This window comes from Triplophysa dalaica, chromosome 5 (assembly GCF_015846415.1).
Source record: "Triplophysa dalaica isolate WHDGS20190420 chromosome 5, ASM1584641v1, whole genome shotgun sequence".
Taxonomy (NCBI): Eukaryota; Metazoa; Chordata; class Actinopteri; order Cypriniformes; family Nemacheilidae; genus Triplophysa; species Triplophysa dalaica.
The window spans coordinates 17,915,136-17,931,193 of NC_079546.1; the positions used below are offsets into that span (position 1 = coordinate 17,915,136).

Below are 16,058 nucleotides of genomic sequence, written 5' to 3' on the forward strand. Positions count from 1 at the left end.
GGCTACGTTTGACTCGGAATTAAAGGGCAAAAGCGTGGCAAAACTAAATGAACATCATGCTCATTTTCAGAGAACCCCCTTTGGAAACAGAAGAGTGAGGAAGTTGCACTTGTCTCAAGAAAATCCCAGCACTAGATCTGCTGTACTGGGCCCCTTAAAAAAGGGCCCCTGACTGGGGTACCCCTGGCGGCCAACGTGGGGCTCGAACCCACGACCCTGAGATTAAGAGTCTCATGCTCTACCGACTGAGCTAGCCGGGCCTGAGATTTAGAGTCTCATGCTATACCGACTGAGCTAGCCGGGCTGGATGCCTCGCTCAGCCCTTGTCTGTGATTGCTTCCAAACGGTCAGGTGAAGTTGTAGGGTGCCATCACTGGGGGAGTCCCTGTTCGGGCGACGGTTGCTGTCTTTAGCGCCTACCTACTGGTTTTGCAGCTTTGGCTTTTCGCCTCGCTGAGAAGCAGTATCAGCAGCAGCGTCGAAAGGAATGCGAGACGACACAAGAACCTTGTGTAGTCGTGGCCGAGTGGTTAAGGCGATGGACTAGAAATCCATTGGGGTCTCCCTGCGCAGGTTCGAATCCTGCCGACTACGTTTGCGGTGCATTTAGCTCAGCTGCTGATTTGATCTCTAGAGGCGAAAGAGCAAACTTCATCTCGGCCGAGCCCTGTGCAGCCGTCTGTTAGCTCGCCTTGATGGTGTGGTTGGTTAGTACTCTGTGTTGTGGTCTCAGCGAATCCGGTTCTAGGCACAATTTTGGGGGGGGCTTGAAGAAGCTGCTTCCCTCTCGCTTTGGAACTGTGTTGGTGGCTAACGGCTTCCATCCGGCGAACAACGCATTGCAATTTGTTCAAAAAGAGCCGCGCCAAGCACTTCATCAGCTGTTCTTTAGAATGTTTAAGCCCAGCTCATCCAAGCTATTGGACAGCGGCAAAGAAAAGGCTTAACTCCCCGTTGGGGAATCATTTTGGAGGAGGCTTGGCAGAAGAACTTGGCACGCACCGACACAAGCCCGGACAGCTCAGCTCGGTCTGGGAGGAGCCTCCCCATCAGTTCGGTCTAACCGCGTGACATGCGGAGATACTCTCCAACCTACTAACGAGGATTATACTTCTCAAATCGTAGTTCTTCTTTCTGTTGTTCACTGCTAGTACACGTGCGGAGAAATGGACAGTCTTTCCGACTTCCATTGAAAATGTGGGTTCGCCTCTCCGATTCTTAAACTCTTGGAAACAGTTGCAGTCCATATTGCGCTTGCTGATGTTTCAGGCATGGTCCAGCAGTCAGGACCCCTGGTTTCACCCAAGCGGCCCGGGTTTAACTCCCGGCGTGAGACGCCAAAGGCTTCTTTTCCTTCCGTGTGTTTGCAAAGCCGTATTGTATTAGAGCAAGACTCTGTTGAGTAAGCTTCATTGGCGAGCCTCAACATTTTGGGGTCAGAAAACTGCAGCTGCTCACCACAAAGCTTTCGTCCCTGGGTGGGCTTGAACCACCATCCTTTCGGTTAACAGCTGAACGCGCTAACCGATTGTGCCACAGAGACGGTTGTTGAGGATATTGCTTGGACACGTGGCTACGTTTGACTCGGAATTAAAGGGCAAAAGCGTGGCAAAACTAAATGAGGATCATGCTCATTTTCAGAGAACCCCCTATGGAAACAGAAGAGTGAGGAAGTTGCACTTGTCTCAAGAAAATCCCAGCACTAGGTCTGCTGTTCGGGGCCCCTTAAAAAAGTGCCCCTGACTGGGGTAGCCCTGGCGCCCAACGTGGGGCTCGGACCCACGACCCTGAGATTAAGAGTCTCATACTCTACCGACTGAGCTAGCCGGGCCTGAGATTTAGAGTCTCATGCTATACCGACTGAGCTAGCCGGGCTGGATGCCTCGCTCTGCCCTTGTCTGCTAGTGCTTCCAAACGGACAGGCAAAGTTGTAAGGTACCATCACTGGGGAAGTCCCTTTTCGTGCAACGGTTGCTGTCTTTAGCGCCCACCTCCTTGTTTGGCAGCTTTGGCTTTTCGCCGCGCTGAGAAGCAGTATCAGCATCAGCGTCAAAACGAATGCGCGACGACACGAAAACCTTTGTAGTCGTGGCCGTACCCTCAAGCGATCGGACAGCAAAGCCATTCCTAACGATTCGTTACATTTCCTAACACATTCTAAATAAGTCCTAACAAGTCCTAACACATTCTAAATAAGTCCTAACAAGTCCTAACACATTCTACTTAAATCCTAACACTTGCGAAATATTTCCTAACACAAGTTGTAAAAATCCGAACGCTCTCTTCTGATTGGTAGAAATGGGGCAAAACGAACATTGGCCGAAACATTATCATTTGTGACGTCCATCCCAGCGCGACGCGAGACAGTTGGGATTATCTTAAATCACATAAACAATTTAATCATTTTAAAGTCTTCTGATAGCATGCAGGTGAGTCCATTATCACTTGAAAGAGAATCTGATTGTAACGTTGCTTAGTTTGACACTACGGTTTCATCTAAACCGCTTAAATTGTAATTTGTGGTTTAACACTTAGAAATTAGAAATCGCCATGGCCATTCATTTTGCAATAGCAAAATGCCTTAGGTATATGTACATTAAGTTACAACAACTGTAATAATGTGATGGTGATGATGATGATGAATGTCCAAATTCAGAATGCCAATGCGTTTAGCCAATTTTTGGTTAAATACAATTGCACTTGTTAACACTAACATGTATATTAAAGGCTTTGGCGAATATTTTAAATTGAGTTTAAACTAAAGTTTTATGATGTTTACCCTTTTGTTTTATAAATCTAGACATGACTAAGACCGGTAAACCTGACTCGTACTGGCAAGACATCATGGTAAAGTATGCCCAGGGGAAATACCACTTTAACACAGGCAAGAAGCCAGGGGCGAAGAAGCGGAAAAATGCGTTGGAAAAAATTAATAACTGCCCATTACACAAACAAACCTGTGCATATGATATCTTTGGCAAAAGAATCCCCTGCGAATGTGGTTTTCATAAGGTATGTAATGATAAGGTATGTAATGAAAAGGAAAGTTATGATAAGGTATGTGATGATAAATGTGAAAAACTCGCCAACACTAGGGTGAAATGTTCATTTTTTGAGCTGTGAAGCCTTGGGATAATTTACCCTAAAATGTAAATTCTCTCATGATTTACTAACTCTGTAGTTATTCCAAACCTGTATAAACTTATTTGATTGATTGAAAACAGAGAAAGATATTTGGACACACAGACTAATACAGATTATGAACAACTCTAAATTAAGTATATTATGACAATATTGTTATACTATCCCTTTTCTTATGTTCATCAAATCTGCATTTGTTTTATCCATTTTATTTATTTATTTGATATTTAAGAGATGAATTATTTTATCCAGCAAGAATGTAAATTCATTTACAAAGTGATAGCAAGGATGTAGATGTTTACACTTTTTTTAACAGTCAGCTGAGCAGACAGTTTTAGAGATGCAGGCAGCCCCACAGAGCAGTGAAGCCTCCAGTCAATCCCCCCAGCCCAGTGCAAGCTTCAGTGCAGGTTTCAGTCAAGCCCCACAGCCCAGTGCAGGCTCCAGACCAGCCCCGCAGCCCAGTGCAGGCTTCAGTGCAGGTTTCAGTCAAGCCCCACAGCCCAGTGCAGGCTCCAGACCAGCCCCGCAGCCCAGTGCAGGCTTCGGTACCGCCCGGCAGCCCAGTGCAGGCTCCAGACCAGCCCCGCAGCCCAGTGCAGGCTTCAGCACCGCCCCGCAGTCCAGTGCAGGCTCCAGACCAGCCCCGCAGCCCAGTGCAGGCTTCAGCACCGCCCCGCAGTCCAGTGCAGGCTCCAGACCAGCCCCGCAGCCCAGTGCAGGCTTCACTACCGCCCCGCAGCCCAGTGCAGCCTCAAGACCAGCCCCGCAGCCCAGTGCAGGCTCCAGACCAGCCCTGCAGTCCAGTGCAGGCTCCAGACCAGCCCCGCAGCCCAGTGCAGGCTCCAGACCAGCCCCGCAGCCCAGTGCAGGCTTCAGCACCGCCCCGCAGTCCAGTGCAGGCTCCAGACCAGCCCCGCAGCCCAGTGCAGGCTTCAGCACCGCCCCGCAGTCCAGTGCAGGCTCCAGACCAGCCCCGCAGCCCAGTGCAGGCTTCATTACCGCCCCGCAGCCCAGTGCAGCCTCAAGATCAGCCCCGCAGCCCAGTGCAGGCTCCAGACCAGCCCTGCAGTCCAGTGCAGGCTCCAGACCAGCCCCGCAGCCCAGTGCAGGCTCCAGCACCGCCACGCAGTCCAGTGCAGGCTCCAGACCAGCCCCGTAGCCCAGTGCAGGCTTCAGTACCGCCCCGAAGCTCAGTGCAGGCTCCAGACCAGCCCTGCAGAGCAGTAGTTCAATTAAGTGTGCTCTTTGTAGCGAAGATGTTAATGTGGATGGTTCCAGTGAACATCTCTCAGACAACCATGTCCAAGAATGTTGTGATCAGTGTGGTGAAAAAGTCTGGGGTGCAGTTGGACTGTTTAAGCACATTGACAAGCATCATCGTTTGATTAGTCTTTCAGATGGGGACAGAACATCTGTGGATCCAACATCATCCATTGCACAGTCATCTGCATACATCGAAGACCAGCAAAGAGCTCCACAAACTGCAGTACAAACACCATCACAGGACATTACACTAAGGCCTCCAGAAGTAAATTGGCTGAGTTTTCTCCCCAAACAGTTATGTCGATTGCTCAAACCAGCAGACCAAAAGTGGATAGCTCAGTGTCTGTATGACACCACAGGACGACTGAAGCAGCAGTTTCCACAAAACTGGTTTCATCCACCGAGTCCCAGCAAGCCTACTACTTCAACTCCTGATCCTAGCAGTTACTTTAGGCACAGGATGTTTCTGTGGGCACCAATGAGGATGTGGGGTATTCCTCTGAAATGTACACGGTGCAATAGGAAGATGCATCATTCAGGCATTTATACTAAAGCCAGGGATTGTTACCGCCCCACTCTTTGACCTTTGTCCTAAAACGTTTAAGCTGTCAGGCAAACAAAAGTGAATTTCATCTATATTTACATGCAGGAAAAGTGTTGTACTTGTGGAACGAGGAACCACATAGAAGATGGAGGTGGACGTCCGCGGACTACCATACGCAAGTCAAGAAATCTGCACACATGGCCGAAATAGCTCAGTTGGGAGAGCGTTAGACTGAAGATATAAAGGTCCCTAGTTCGATCCCGGGTTTCGGCAAGCGTGCCTCTGTCCAATGCATAACTCTAGTTATAGTGGAGCTCTTGCATTCACAAGACCTTGCGCTCTTTTCTTCGGGCTCTGGCATGTCGAATATAGCTTCACGTTGGGTTTCATGGTGTAATGGTTAGCACTCTGGACTCTGTATCCAGCGATCCGAGATCAAATCTCGGTGAGACCTCTCATTGGAAGTCTACACTTTTTCGAGGGGGGCATGCCAGGGATTGTTACCGCCCCACTCTTTGACCTTTGTCCTAAAACGTTTAAGCTGTCAGGCAAACAAAAGTGAATTTCATCTATATTTACATGCAGGAAAAGTGTTGTACTTGTGGAACGAGGAACCACATAGAAGATGGAGGTGGACGTCCGCGGACTACCATACGCAAGTCAAGAAATCTGCAAACATGGCCGAAATAGCTCAGTTGGGAGAGCGTTAGACTGAAGATCTAAAGGTCCCTGGTTCGATCCCGGGTTTCGGCAAGCGTGCCTCTGTCCAATGCATAACTCTAGTTATAGTGGAGCTCTTGCATTCACAAGACCTTGCGCTCTTTTCTTCGGGATATGGCATGTCGAATACAGCTTCACGTTGGGTTTCATGGTGTAATGGTTAGCAGTATGGACTCTGAATCCAGCGATCCGAGTCCAAATCTCTGTGAGACCTCTCATTGGAAGTGTACGCTTTTTCGAGGGGGGCATGCCACGGATTGTTACCGCCCCACTCTTTGACCTTTGTCCTAAAACGTTTAAGCTGTCAGGCAAACACAAGTGAATTTCATCTGTTTACGTGCAGGAAAAGTGTTGTACTTGTGGAACGAGGAACCACATAGAAGGTGGAGGGTCTTTGTAATGATAACGTAAGACAATGGTAGGTTAACAACTAGGTTTCAGTAAACCTCAAGTTAAAATAGCATGTGCTGCTTTCACACCGACAACAGGCCAACGGTACACTGAGCTAACAGGCCATGGGCAAACACAAGTGCATTTCATCTGTTTAAGTGCAGGAAGAGTGTTGTACTTGTGGAACGAGGAACCACATAGAAGGTGGAGGATCTTTGTAAGACAATGGTAGGATAACAACTAGGTTTCATTAAACCTTGAGTTAAAGTAGCATTTGCTGCTTTCACACTGACAACAGGCCAACGGTACACAAATAGCCAAAGGTCAATACAACCAAGGCAAAGCGGAAAATAAATATAACAAATTGCCCATTTCTGAAACGTTAATGTGATTGCACACACACACGTACTATAAAGAGAAGATTTGGGGAGTGAGATTTTTCATGCTTAGCCTTATTTTGACAATTGCCCAACAGTAATGGAGGATAACCCTTTTCAAGAAAATACAAGAAAAGGGCAAGGAAACGAACCACCTCACATATCCACACTTGTTTATTGAAAATGCAAGTTACACAGCAAAAAAAAACTTGTGGAATCTTAAGTGACAACTTGATTGTCTCTGATCGTGAAATGTCCTGCATTACGTTGCTCTGGGTAAAAGCAATGCGCACACCATATGGGAGATTCTTGTCATTTGTGTCCAGGTGCCATAGCGAGGAGAGACAAGGGGCACTGAAGGCTTTTTGTGACTGAATATATGAACAGTATTCAACACGAAGACCTTTTTCTGCAAAGGTGAGCCTCGACAGGTAGCATAGGGAGGGCTAAGTCGCACGAAGGAAGCTCCAAAAGCCTCTAATATGGAGAATAAGGCCGTCATTCCCTCTACCTCTCGAATGCCAAGCGAGCGCTCTATCATTTGAGCAAATTCCGGCGCATTATCGGAAAAAGACGCGCATTGCCTTGGCTCAATGAAACGGGGCACACGGGGAAAATGCTTTTCCAAAGCGCCTTGAAATCACAATCGCTGCACACCGCTCGGCTCGTTGGTCTAGGGGCATGATTCTCGCTTTGGGTGCGAGAGGTCCCGGGCTCAAATCCGATCCCCGTACTGGCCAAAGGCTTTTCTCTGGCATTCTGTTCCATAATTCAGGGCTTCAGCGCCAGGGGTCGTCCGCGGACTACGATTCGCAAGTCAAGAAATCTGCAAAGTGTCCGAAATAGCTCAGTTGGGAGAGCGTTAGACGGAAGATCTAAAGGTCCCTGGTTCGATCCCGGGTTTCGGCATGCGTCCCTCTGTCCAATGCTTTTCTCTAGTTATAGTGGAGCTCTTGCATTCACAAGACCGTGCGCTCTTTTCTTCGGAATCTGGCATGTCAAAAACAGCTTCACATTGGGTTTCATGGTGTAATGGTTAGCACTCTGGACTCTGAATCCAGCGATCCGAGTTCAAATCTCGGTGAGACCTCTCATTGAAAGTCTACAACTTTTCGAGGGGCTCATGCCAGGGATTGTTACCGCCCCGATCTTTGACCTTTGTACTAAAACGTTTAAGCTGTCAGGCAAACACAAGTGAATTTCATCTGTTTACGTGCAGGAAAAGCGTTGTACTTGTGGAACGAGGAACCACATAGAAGGTGGAGGGTCTTTGTAATGATAACGTAAGACAATGGTAGGTTAACAACTAGGTTTCAGTAAACCTCAAGTTAAAGTAGCATTTGTTGCTTTCACACCGACAACAGGCCAACGGTACACTGAGCTAACAGGCCATGGGCAAACACAAGGGAATTTCATCTGTTTACGTGCAGGAAAAGTGTTGTACTTGTGGAACGAGGAACCACATAGAAGGTGGAGGGTCTTTGTAATGATAACGTAAGACAATGGTAGGTTAACAACTAGGTTTCAGTAAACCTCAAGTTAAAATAGCATGTGCTGCTTTCACACCGACAACAGGCCAACGGTACACTGAGCTAACAGGCCATGGGCAAACACAAGTGCATTTCATCTGTTTAAGTGCAGGAAAAGTGTTGTACTTGTGGAACGAGGAACCACATAGAAGGTGGAGGATCTTTGTAAGACAATGGTAGGATAACAACTAGGTTTCAGTAAACCTCAAGTTAAAGTAGCATTTGTTGCTTTCACACTGACAACAGGCCAACGGTACACAATGAGACAAAGGTCAATACAACCAAGGCAAAGCGGAAAATAAATATAACAAATTGCCCATTTCTGAAACGTTAATGTGATTGCACACACACACGTACTATAAAGAGAAGATTTGGGGAGAGAGATTTTTCATGCTTAGCCTTATTTTGACAATTGCCCAACAATACTGGAGGATAACCCTTTTCAAGAAACTACAAGAAAAGGGCAAGGAAACGAACCACCTCACATATCCACACTGGTTTATTGAAAATGCAAGTTACACAGCAAAAAAAACTTGTGGAATCTTAAGTGACAACTTGATTGTCTCTGATCGTGAAATGCCCTGCATCACGTTGCTCTGGGTAAAAGCAATGCACACACCATTTGAGAGATTCTTGTCATGTGTGTCCAGGTTCCATAGCGAGGAGAGACAAGGGGCACTGAAGGCTTTTTGTGACTGAATATATGAACAGGAATCAACACGAAGACCTTTTTCTGCAGCGGTGAGCCTCGACAGGTAGCATAGGGAGGGCTAAGTCGCACGAAGGAAGCTCCAAAAGCCTCTAATATGGAGAATAAGGCCGTCATTCCCTCTACCTCTCGAATGCCAAGCGAGCGCTCTATCATTTGAGCAAATTCCCGCGCATTATCGGAAAAAGACGCGCATTGCTTTGGCTCAATGAAACGGGGCACACGGGGAAAATGCTTTTCCAAACCGCTCGGCTCGTTGGTCTAGGGGCATGATTCTCGCTTTGGGTGCGAGAGGTCCCGGGTTCAAATCCCGGACGAGCTCTCCTTTAAGCGTTCATCGTATTGTGAGGACACTCAAGGAGGCACTATGGCAATCCAGATCATGAAAGCAGGAGACCCATGGCCTGTAAGCTCAGTTGGCTAGAGCAGCGGTTCCCAATCCTGGTCCTCGCGACCCACCGCTCTGCATATTTTGTGTATCTCTCTTGTTTAACACACCTGATTTAAATCTCTAGCTCATTAGAAGAGAGCTTAATGAATGAACCGCGTTCCGATTGACGTGTTCCCTGAACTGTGTTCATTGCTCTCTACTCCCTGCACACATGAAATCGTCTGACGTTAATTTAAGAACACGAAGAACAAAACTTACTACGGAAGATTGAAGGGTTATTTAACCGTAATTTTGAGATTTGCGCAACATTATCCACATTTCGAACGGGATTTATGGCAGAATATCTAGTGATGTTTACTTCGCATGGCTCTTATGGGCGTATTAAACAAACCTCCGAAGCGGTAGGAGAAGCATACAAAATATGCAGAGCAGGGGGTCGCGAGGACCAGGATTGGGAACCGTTGGGCTAGAGCGTGGTGCTAATAATGCCAAGGTCGCGGGTTCGATCCCCGTACTGGCCACAGGCTTTTCTCTGGCATTCTGTTCCATAATTCAGGGCTTCAGCGCCAGGGGTCGTCCGCGGACTACGATTCGCAAGTCAAGAAATCTGCAAACGTGGCCGTAATAGTTCAGTTTGGAGAGCGTTAGACTGAAGAGCTAAAGGTCCCTGGTTCGATCCCGGGTTTCGGCATGCGTCCCTCTGTCCAATGCTTTGCTCTAGTTATAGTGGAGCTCTTGCATTCACAAGACCTTGCGCTCTTTTCTTCGGAATCTGACATGTCGAAAACAGCTTCACATTGGGTTTCATGGTGTAATGGTTAGCACTCTGGACTCTGAATCCAGCGATCCGAGTTCAAATCTCGGTGAGACCTCTCATTGAAAGTCTTCACCTTTTCGAGGGGCTCATGCCAGGGATTGTTACCGCCCCGATCTTTGACCTTTGTACTAAAACGTTTAAGCTGTCAGGCAAACACAAGTGAATTTCATCTGTTTACGTGCAGGAAAAGTGTTGTACTTGTGGAACGAGGAACCACATAGAAGGTGGAGGATCTTTGTAATGACAACGTAAGACAATGGTAGGATAACAACTAGGTTTCATTAAACCTCGAGTTAAAGTAGCATTTGCTGCTTTCACACTGACAACAGGCCAACGGTACACAATGAGCCAAAGGTCAATACAACCAAGGCAAAGCGGAAAATAAATATAACAAATTGCCCAATTCTGAAACGTTAATGTGATTGCACACACACACGTACTATAAAGAGAAGATTTGGGGAGAGAGATTTTTCATGCTTAGCCTTATTTTGACAATTGCCCAACAGTAATGGAGGATAACCCTTTTCAAGATACTACAAGAAAATGGCACGGAAACGAACCACCTTACATATCCACACTGGTTTATTGAAAATGCAAGTTACACAGCAAAAAAAAACTTGTGGAATCTTAAGTGACAACTTGATTGTCTCTGATCGTGAAATGTCCTGCATTACGTTGCTCTGGGTAAAAGCAATGCGCACACCATATGGGAGATTCTTGTCATTTGTGTCCAGGTGCCATAGCGAGGAGAGACAAGTGGCACTGAAGGCTTTTTGTGACTGAATATATGAACAGTATTCAACACGAAGACCTTTTGCTGCAAAGGTGAGCCTCGACAGGTAGCATAGGGAGGGCTAAGTCGCACGAAGGAAGCTCCAAAAGCCTCTATTATGGAGAATAAGGCCGTCATTCCCTCTACCTCTCGAATGCCAAGCGAGCGCTCTATCATTTGAGCAAATTCCCGCGCATTATCGGAAAAAGACGCGCATTGCCTTGGCTCAATGAAACGGGGCACACGGGGAAAATGCTTTTCCAAAGCGCCTTGAAATCACAATCGCTGCACACCGCTCGGCTCGTTGGTCTAGGGGCATGATTCTCGCTTTGGGTGCGAGAGGTCCCGGGTTCAAATCCCGGACGAGCCCTGCTTTAAGCGTTCATCGTATTGTGAGGACACTCAAGGAGGCACTATGGCAATCCAGATCATGAAAGCAGGAGACCCATGGCCTGTAAGCTCAGTTGGCTAGAGCAGCGGTTCCCAATCCTGGTCCTCGCGACCCACCGCTCTGCATATTTTGTGTATCTCTCTTGTTTAACACACCTGATTTAAATCTCTAGCTCATTAGAAGAGAGCTTAATGAATGAACCGCGTTCCGATTGACGTGTTCCCTGAACTGTGTTCATTGCTCTCTACTCCCTGCACACATGAAATCGTCTGACGTTAATTTAAGAACACGAAGAACAAAACTTACTACGGAAGATTGAAGGGTTATTTAACCGTAATTTTGAGATTTGCGCAACATTATCCACATTTCGAACGGGATTTATGGCAGAATATCTAGTGATGTTTACTTCGCAGGGCTCTTATGGGCGTATTAAACAAACCTCCGAAGCGGTAGGAGAAGCATACAAAATATGCAGAGCAGGGGGTCGCGAGGACCAGGATTGGGAACCGTTGGGCTAGAGCGTGGTGCTAATAATGCCAAGGTCGCGGGTTCGATCCCCGTACTGGCCACAGGCTTTTCTCTGGCATTCTGTTCCATAATTCAGGGCTTCAGCGCCAGGGGTCGTCCGCGGACTACGATTCGCAAGTCAAGAAATCTGCAAACGTCGCCGTAATAGTTCAGTTGGGAGAGCGTTAGACTGAAGAGCTAAAGGTCCCTGGTTCGATCCCGGGTTTCGGCATGCGTCCCTCTGTCCAATGCTTTGCTCTAGTTATAGTGGAGCTCTTGCATTCACAAGACCGTGCGCTCTTTTCTTCGGAATCTGGCATGTCGAAAACAGCTTCACATTGGGTTTCATGGTGTAATGGTTAGCAGTATGGAATCTGAATCCAGCGATCCGAGTCCAAATCTCTGTGAGACCTCTCATTGGAAGTGTACGCTTTTTCGAGGGGCTCATGCCAGGGATTGTTACCGCCCTGACCTTTGTACTAAAACTTTCAAGCTGTCAGGCAAACACAAGTGAATTTCATCTGTTTACGTGCAGGAAAAGTGTTGTACTTGTGGAACGAGGAACCACATAGAAGGTGGAGGATCTTTGTAATGACAACGTAAGACAATGGTAGGATAACAACTAGGTTTCATTAAACCTCAAGTTAAAATAGCATTTGCTGCTTTCACACTGACAACAGGCCAACGGTACACAATGAGCCAAAGGTCAATACAACCAAGGCAAAGCGGAGAATAAATATAACAAATTGCCCATTTCTGAAACCTTAATGTGATTGCACATACACACATACTATAAAGAGAAGATTTGGGGAGAGAGATTTTTCATGCTTAGCCTTATTTTGACAATTGCCCAACAGTAATGGAGGATAACCCTTTTCAAGAAACTACAAGAAAAGGGCAAGGAAACAAACCACCTCACATATCCACACTGGTTTATTGAAAAAACAAGTTACACAGCAAAAAAAAACTTGTGGAATCTTAAGTGACAACTTGATTGTCTCTGATCGTGAAATGTCCTGCATTACGTTGCTCTGGGTAAAAGCAATGCGCACACCATATGGGAGATTCTTGTCATTTGTGTCCAGGTGCCATAGCGAGGAGAGACAAGGGGCACTGAAGGCTTTTTGTGACTGAATATATGAACAGTATTCAACACGAAGACCTTTTTCTGCAAAGGTGAGCCTCGACAGGTAGCATAGGGAGGGCTAAGTCGCACGAAAGAAGCTCCAAAAGCCTCTAATATGGAGAATAAGGCCGTCATTCCCTCTTCCTCTCGAATGCCAAGCGAGCGCTCTATCATTTGAGCAAATTCCCGCGCATTATCGGAAAAAGACGCGCATTGCCTTTGTACGTTTTTAGCTGCTTGTTAAATTACGGATGAGTTTACTCATCAAATAAGATTCTCCACCAGATCTATCAAGATCAAACATATATGAAATGAGTTGTTAAAATGTCAAATTCAGTCAAGGAATTAGTTTAGCTCAAAGGCAAATATGTATAATAATCGTCATTACACATACATATTTTACAATTCTTATTAGAAAGATAGTGATACAAATCCCATATGTATCCGTCCAGCAGATACATCAATGATTTTATACACTAACGTTATCTCATGACTATAAGTAACGTGACTTTACCAAACAGAATTAAGAGCAGAGGTAGCATAGATCGAAACACAGTTTAAGTCACCAAGTTTGTGAGCGTGAACGCAGAGAACCAATCACAAATGCCTTTATGGTTTTTATTAAACTCTACTCTACATGGTAAACATAATGAAGACAAACAAATACATGAAACACAAATGCGCTAGGATGCGCAGAGAGAGAGAGAGAAAGTGAGAGGGCATGGCCGCGAGGCAGGTAAAACATGTCTGAAAACCATTAAAATCATCTTTAACAAAGAGGCACGATCTTAACACAGCTAATCTATATTTAGAAACGGATACTTGCAATATTGTTGTTGGACCAATATCTGTATGCGCGTTGATGGAAATCTTGAATGGTTTCAGAATGCAGTCCTGTTGAAACGCTGAGTTTGGGTTCTGAGTCCAAAGTTCCATGGCCTAAACGGACTCCCCAGAGGGGAGTCCCTTGGAGTGTCTTCTCGTCCTCTTTCTTTTCCTTTCCGATTCCAAAAGAGTTTTTTTTACTTGGTTTGGTGATGGTGTTTTAAATGCATACCTGCCCTGCCCCCAGATGGTCTGCGGGCCAATGCCATGAAAGTGAAAAGGGGGCCTAAGAAAGATCCTTTGTTTCTCATGGCACCTCATTTGCATAGCTCTGACAGTTTGGTCAGTTTGCGTTTAATACCTAAACTTAGTTATGGGCATAGTATGATGTGTGCTATGTTTTTTATAACATAGCTCATCATATAGGGATTTCAAAGATGTGTAGTTACATATGAAACATGCAAGACATTGAACTGTGAACGTATGAATACGTCAAATGAACCCTGAATCAAAACTTGCATATCTAACAAATACAGAGTATATAAAATAGCACGAGCGACAACACACAACCTAGACATTTAGATAGATTTACAAAAAGGATAGTTTAAATCACATAAGTTCCTATTTGTCATAGAAGTTTCTCTGGTTAGCCTCAGATGGTAAGTTAGATATGAGACACAGACTTAATTACTTACGCTTTGAAGTCTATGAGTCGTAAACATCCTACAGGGAAACCAAATGGTTATCACACTATCTTTGAGAGTTTAAACCCTAAAACCAGACCCCATGGAGCTAGGTCTGCTATGGCCTTTGAAGATGTGATCTTAATACCTAGACAAAAGGGAGTGAGAGGTTGAATGGCTTGATCCATACACTACACCTTTGCTCAATGAAACCGGGGAGAAGGGGAAAATGCTTTTCCAAAGCGCCTTGAAATCACATTCGCTGCAAACCGCTCGGCTCGTTGGTCTAGGGGCATGATTCTCGCTTTGGGTGCGAGAGGTCACGGGTTCAAATCCTGGACCAGCCCTGCTTTAAGCGTTCATCGTATTGTGAGGACACTCAAGGTGGCACTATGGCAATCCAGATCATGAAAGCAGGAGACCCATGGCCTGTTAGCTCAGTTGGCTAGTGCGTGGTGCTAATAACGCCGGGTTCGATCCCCGATCCCCAAACGCTTTTCTCTGGCATTCTGTTCCATAATTCAGGGCTTCAGCGCCAGGGGTCGTCCGCGGACTACGATTCGCAAGTCAAGAAATCTGCAAACGTGGCCGAAATAGCTCACTTGGGAGAGCGTTAGACTGTAGATCTAAAGGTCCCTGGTTTGATCCCAGGTTTCGGCATGCGTTCCTCTGTCCAATGCTTTGCTCTAGTTATAGTGGAGCTCTTGCATTCACAAGACCGTGCGCTCTTTTCTTCGGAATCTGGCATGTCGAAAACATCTTCTTATTGTGTTTCATGGTGTAATGGTTAGCACTCTGGACTCTGAATCCAGCGATCCGAGTTCAAATCTCGGTGAGACCTCTCATTGAAAGTCTACACCTTTTCGAGGGGCTCATGCCAGGGATTGTTACCTCCCCGACCTTTGTACTAAAACGTTTAAGCTGTCAGGCAAACACAAGTGAATTTCATCTGTTTACGTGCAGGAAAAGTGTTGTACTTGTGGAACGAGGAACCACATAGAAGGTGGAGGATCTTTGTAATGACAACGTAAGACAATGGTAGGATAACAACTAGGTTTCATTAAACCTCGAGTTAAAGTAGCATTTGCTGCTTTCACACTGACAACAGGCCAACGGTACACAATGAGCCAAAGGTCAATACAACCAAGGCAAAGCGGAAAATAAATATAACAAATTGCCCATTTCTGAAACGTCAATGTGATTGCATAAATCAGGGCTGTTCAATTAAAGCGGTCAATGTTCTTTTTTTGAAGTAAAATCTACTGAACATACAAACAAAGTGTAATAATTTAAATGGATTCATCGCGAGCAAATTACTGACAGAGCTAATAAAAATGCATCCGTTCCCTGCCATTTATACCAGAACAGATTCTAAATTATCTTCCCAATTAAAACAGTGTTCATTAGGAAATGCTCTGAACAGGGTGATCATTAATGAAATTGGTTTAAAATATATAATTCTTGCAAAAAATAGAAACAAGACCTCATGGTTTAAGAAAAATTGGGGAGGAAAGGTCCCCTCTATCTGGGAATCGCGCTCCTTGCGGTACGTTATTTCTAAATGGCCTGTGTGCCATTGAACGGCTGCATTTAAGAGTCCATTCCGAAAGTCGTGAGTGCACGGTTGCTGAGAGGCCGTACGCCCCCACTGTCAGGATGGCCGAGCGGTCTAAGGCGCTGCGTTCAGGTCGCAGTCTCCTCTGGAGGCGTGGGTTAGAATCCCACTTCTGACATTGCTTTGCATGTCACACTGGAGACTCCAGGCTCGGATTAACATGGAAACCGCCGTGCGCTAATTTAAGTCAGACAGTGTAAGGGTTCCAATCCACATCTGCTTTGTAGTTGCAAGTAATCTTGATTACCAGGCACA

At 46.0% G+C, this 16,058-nt stretch overlaps 17 non-coding genes across 17 annotated transcripts; 14 read left to right on the forward strand and 3 right to left on the reverse strand.

Annotated features, from left to right (window-relative positions):
* Window positions 1–187: 187 nt before the first annotated feature.
* Window positions 188–261, reverse strand: trnak-cuu (transfer RNA lysine (anticodon CUU)). Its single transcript has one exon. It is a non-coding gene; the product is annotated as a tRNA-Lys (tRNA).
* A 251-nt stretch (window positions 262–512) lies between these two features.
* Window positions 513–594, forward strand: trnas-aga (transfer RNA serine (anticodon AGA)). Its single transcript has one exon. It is a non-coding gene; the product is annotated as a tRNA-Ser (tRNA).
* Window positions 595–1,469: 875 nt separating this feature from the next.
* trnan-guu (transfer RNA asparagine (anticodon GUU)) lies at window positions 1,470–1,543 on the reverse strand. Its single transcript has one exon. It is a non-coding gene; the product is annotated as a tRNA-Asn (tRNA).
* A 215-nt stretch (window positions 1,544–1,758) lies between these two features.
* Window positions 1,759–1,831, reverse strand: trnak-cuu (transfer RNA lysine (anticodon CUU)). Its single transcript has one exon. It is a non-coding gene; the product is annotated as a tRNA-Lys (tRNA).
* A 3,320-nt stretch (window positions 1,832–5,151) lies between these two features.
* Window positions 5,152–5,224, forward strand: trnaf-gaa (transfer RNA phenylalanine (anticodon GAA)). Its single transcript has one exon. It is a non-coding gene; the product is annotated as a tRNA-Phe (tRNA).
* Window positions 5,225–5,333: 109 nt separating this feature from the next.
* trnaq-cug (transfer RNA glutamine (anticodon CUG)) lies at window positions 5,334–5,405 on the forward strand. Its single transcript has one exon. It is a non-coding gene; the product is annotated as a tRNA-Gln (tRNA).
* A 226-nt stretch (window positions 5,406–5,631) lies between these two features.
* trnaf-gaa (transfer RNA phenylalanine (anticodon GAA)) lies at window positions 5,632–5,704 on the forward strand. The gene has a single exon. It is a non-coding gene; the product is annotated as a tRNA-Phe (tRNA).
* A 1,570-nt stretch (window positions 5,705–7,274) lies between these two features.
* Window positions 7,275–7,347, forward strand: trnaf-gaa (transfer RNA phenylalanine (anticodon GAA)). Its single transcript has one exon. It is a non-coding gene; the product is annotated as a tRNA-Phe (tRNA).
* Window positions 7,348–7,456: 109 nt separating this feature from the next.
* On the forward strand, window positions 7,457–7,528 carry trnaq-cug (transfer RNA glutamine (anticodon CUG)). Its single transcript has one exon. It is a non-coding gene; the product is annotated as a tRNA-Gln (tRNA).
* A 1,398-nt stretch (window positions 7,529–8,926) lies between these two features.
* Window positions 8,927–8,998, forward strand: trnap-ugg (transfer RNA proline (anticodon UGG)). Its single transcript has one exon. It is a non-coding gene; the product is annotated as a tRNA-Pro (tRNA).
* Window positions 8,999–9,685: 687 nt separating this feature from the next.
* Window positions 9,686–9,758, forward strand: trnaf-gaa (transfer RNA phenylalanine (anticodon GAA)). The gene has a single exon. It is a non-coding gene; the product is annotated as a tRNA-Phe (tRNA).
* A 109-nt stretch (window positions 9,759–9,867) lies between these two features.
* Window positions 9,868–9,939, forward strand: trnaq-cug (transfer RNA glutamine (anticodon CUG)). Its single transcript has one exon. It is a non-coding gene; the product is annotated as a tRNA-Gln (tRNA).
* A 1,015-nt stretch (window positions 9,940–10,954) lies between these two features.
* trnap-ugg (transfer RNA proline (anticodon UGG)) lies at window positions 10,955–11,026 on the forward strand. The gene has a single exon. It is a non-coding gene; the product is annotated as a tRNA-Pro (tRNA).
* Window positions 11,027–11,713: 687 nt separating this feature from the next.
* trnaf-gaa (transfer RNA phenylalanine (anticodon GAA)) lies at window positions 11,714–11,786 on the forward strand. Its single transcript has one exon. It is a non-coding gene; the product is annotated as a tRNA-Phe (tRNA).
* Window positions 11,787–14,775: 2,989 nt separating this feature from the next.
* On the forward strand, window positions 14,776–14,848 carry trnay-gua (transfer RNA tyrosine (anticodon GUA)). The gene has a single exon. It is a non-coding gene; the product is annotated as a tRNA-Tyr (tRNA).
* A 109-nt stretch (window positions 14,849–14,957) lies between these two features.
* On the forward strand, window positions 14,958–15,029 carry trnaq-cug (transfer RNA glutamine (anticodon CUG)). Its single transcript has one exon. It is a non-coding gene; the product is annotated as a tRNA-Gln (tRNA).
* An 809-nt stretch (window positions 15,030–15,838) lies between these two features.
* Window positions 15,839–15,921, forward strand: trnal-cag (transfer RNA leucine (anticodon CAG)). Its single transcript has one exon. It is a non-coding gene; the product is annotated as a tRNA-Leu (tRNA).
* The last annotated feature ends 137 nt before the right edge of the window (window positions 15,922–16,058 follow it).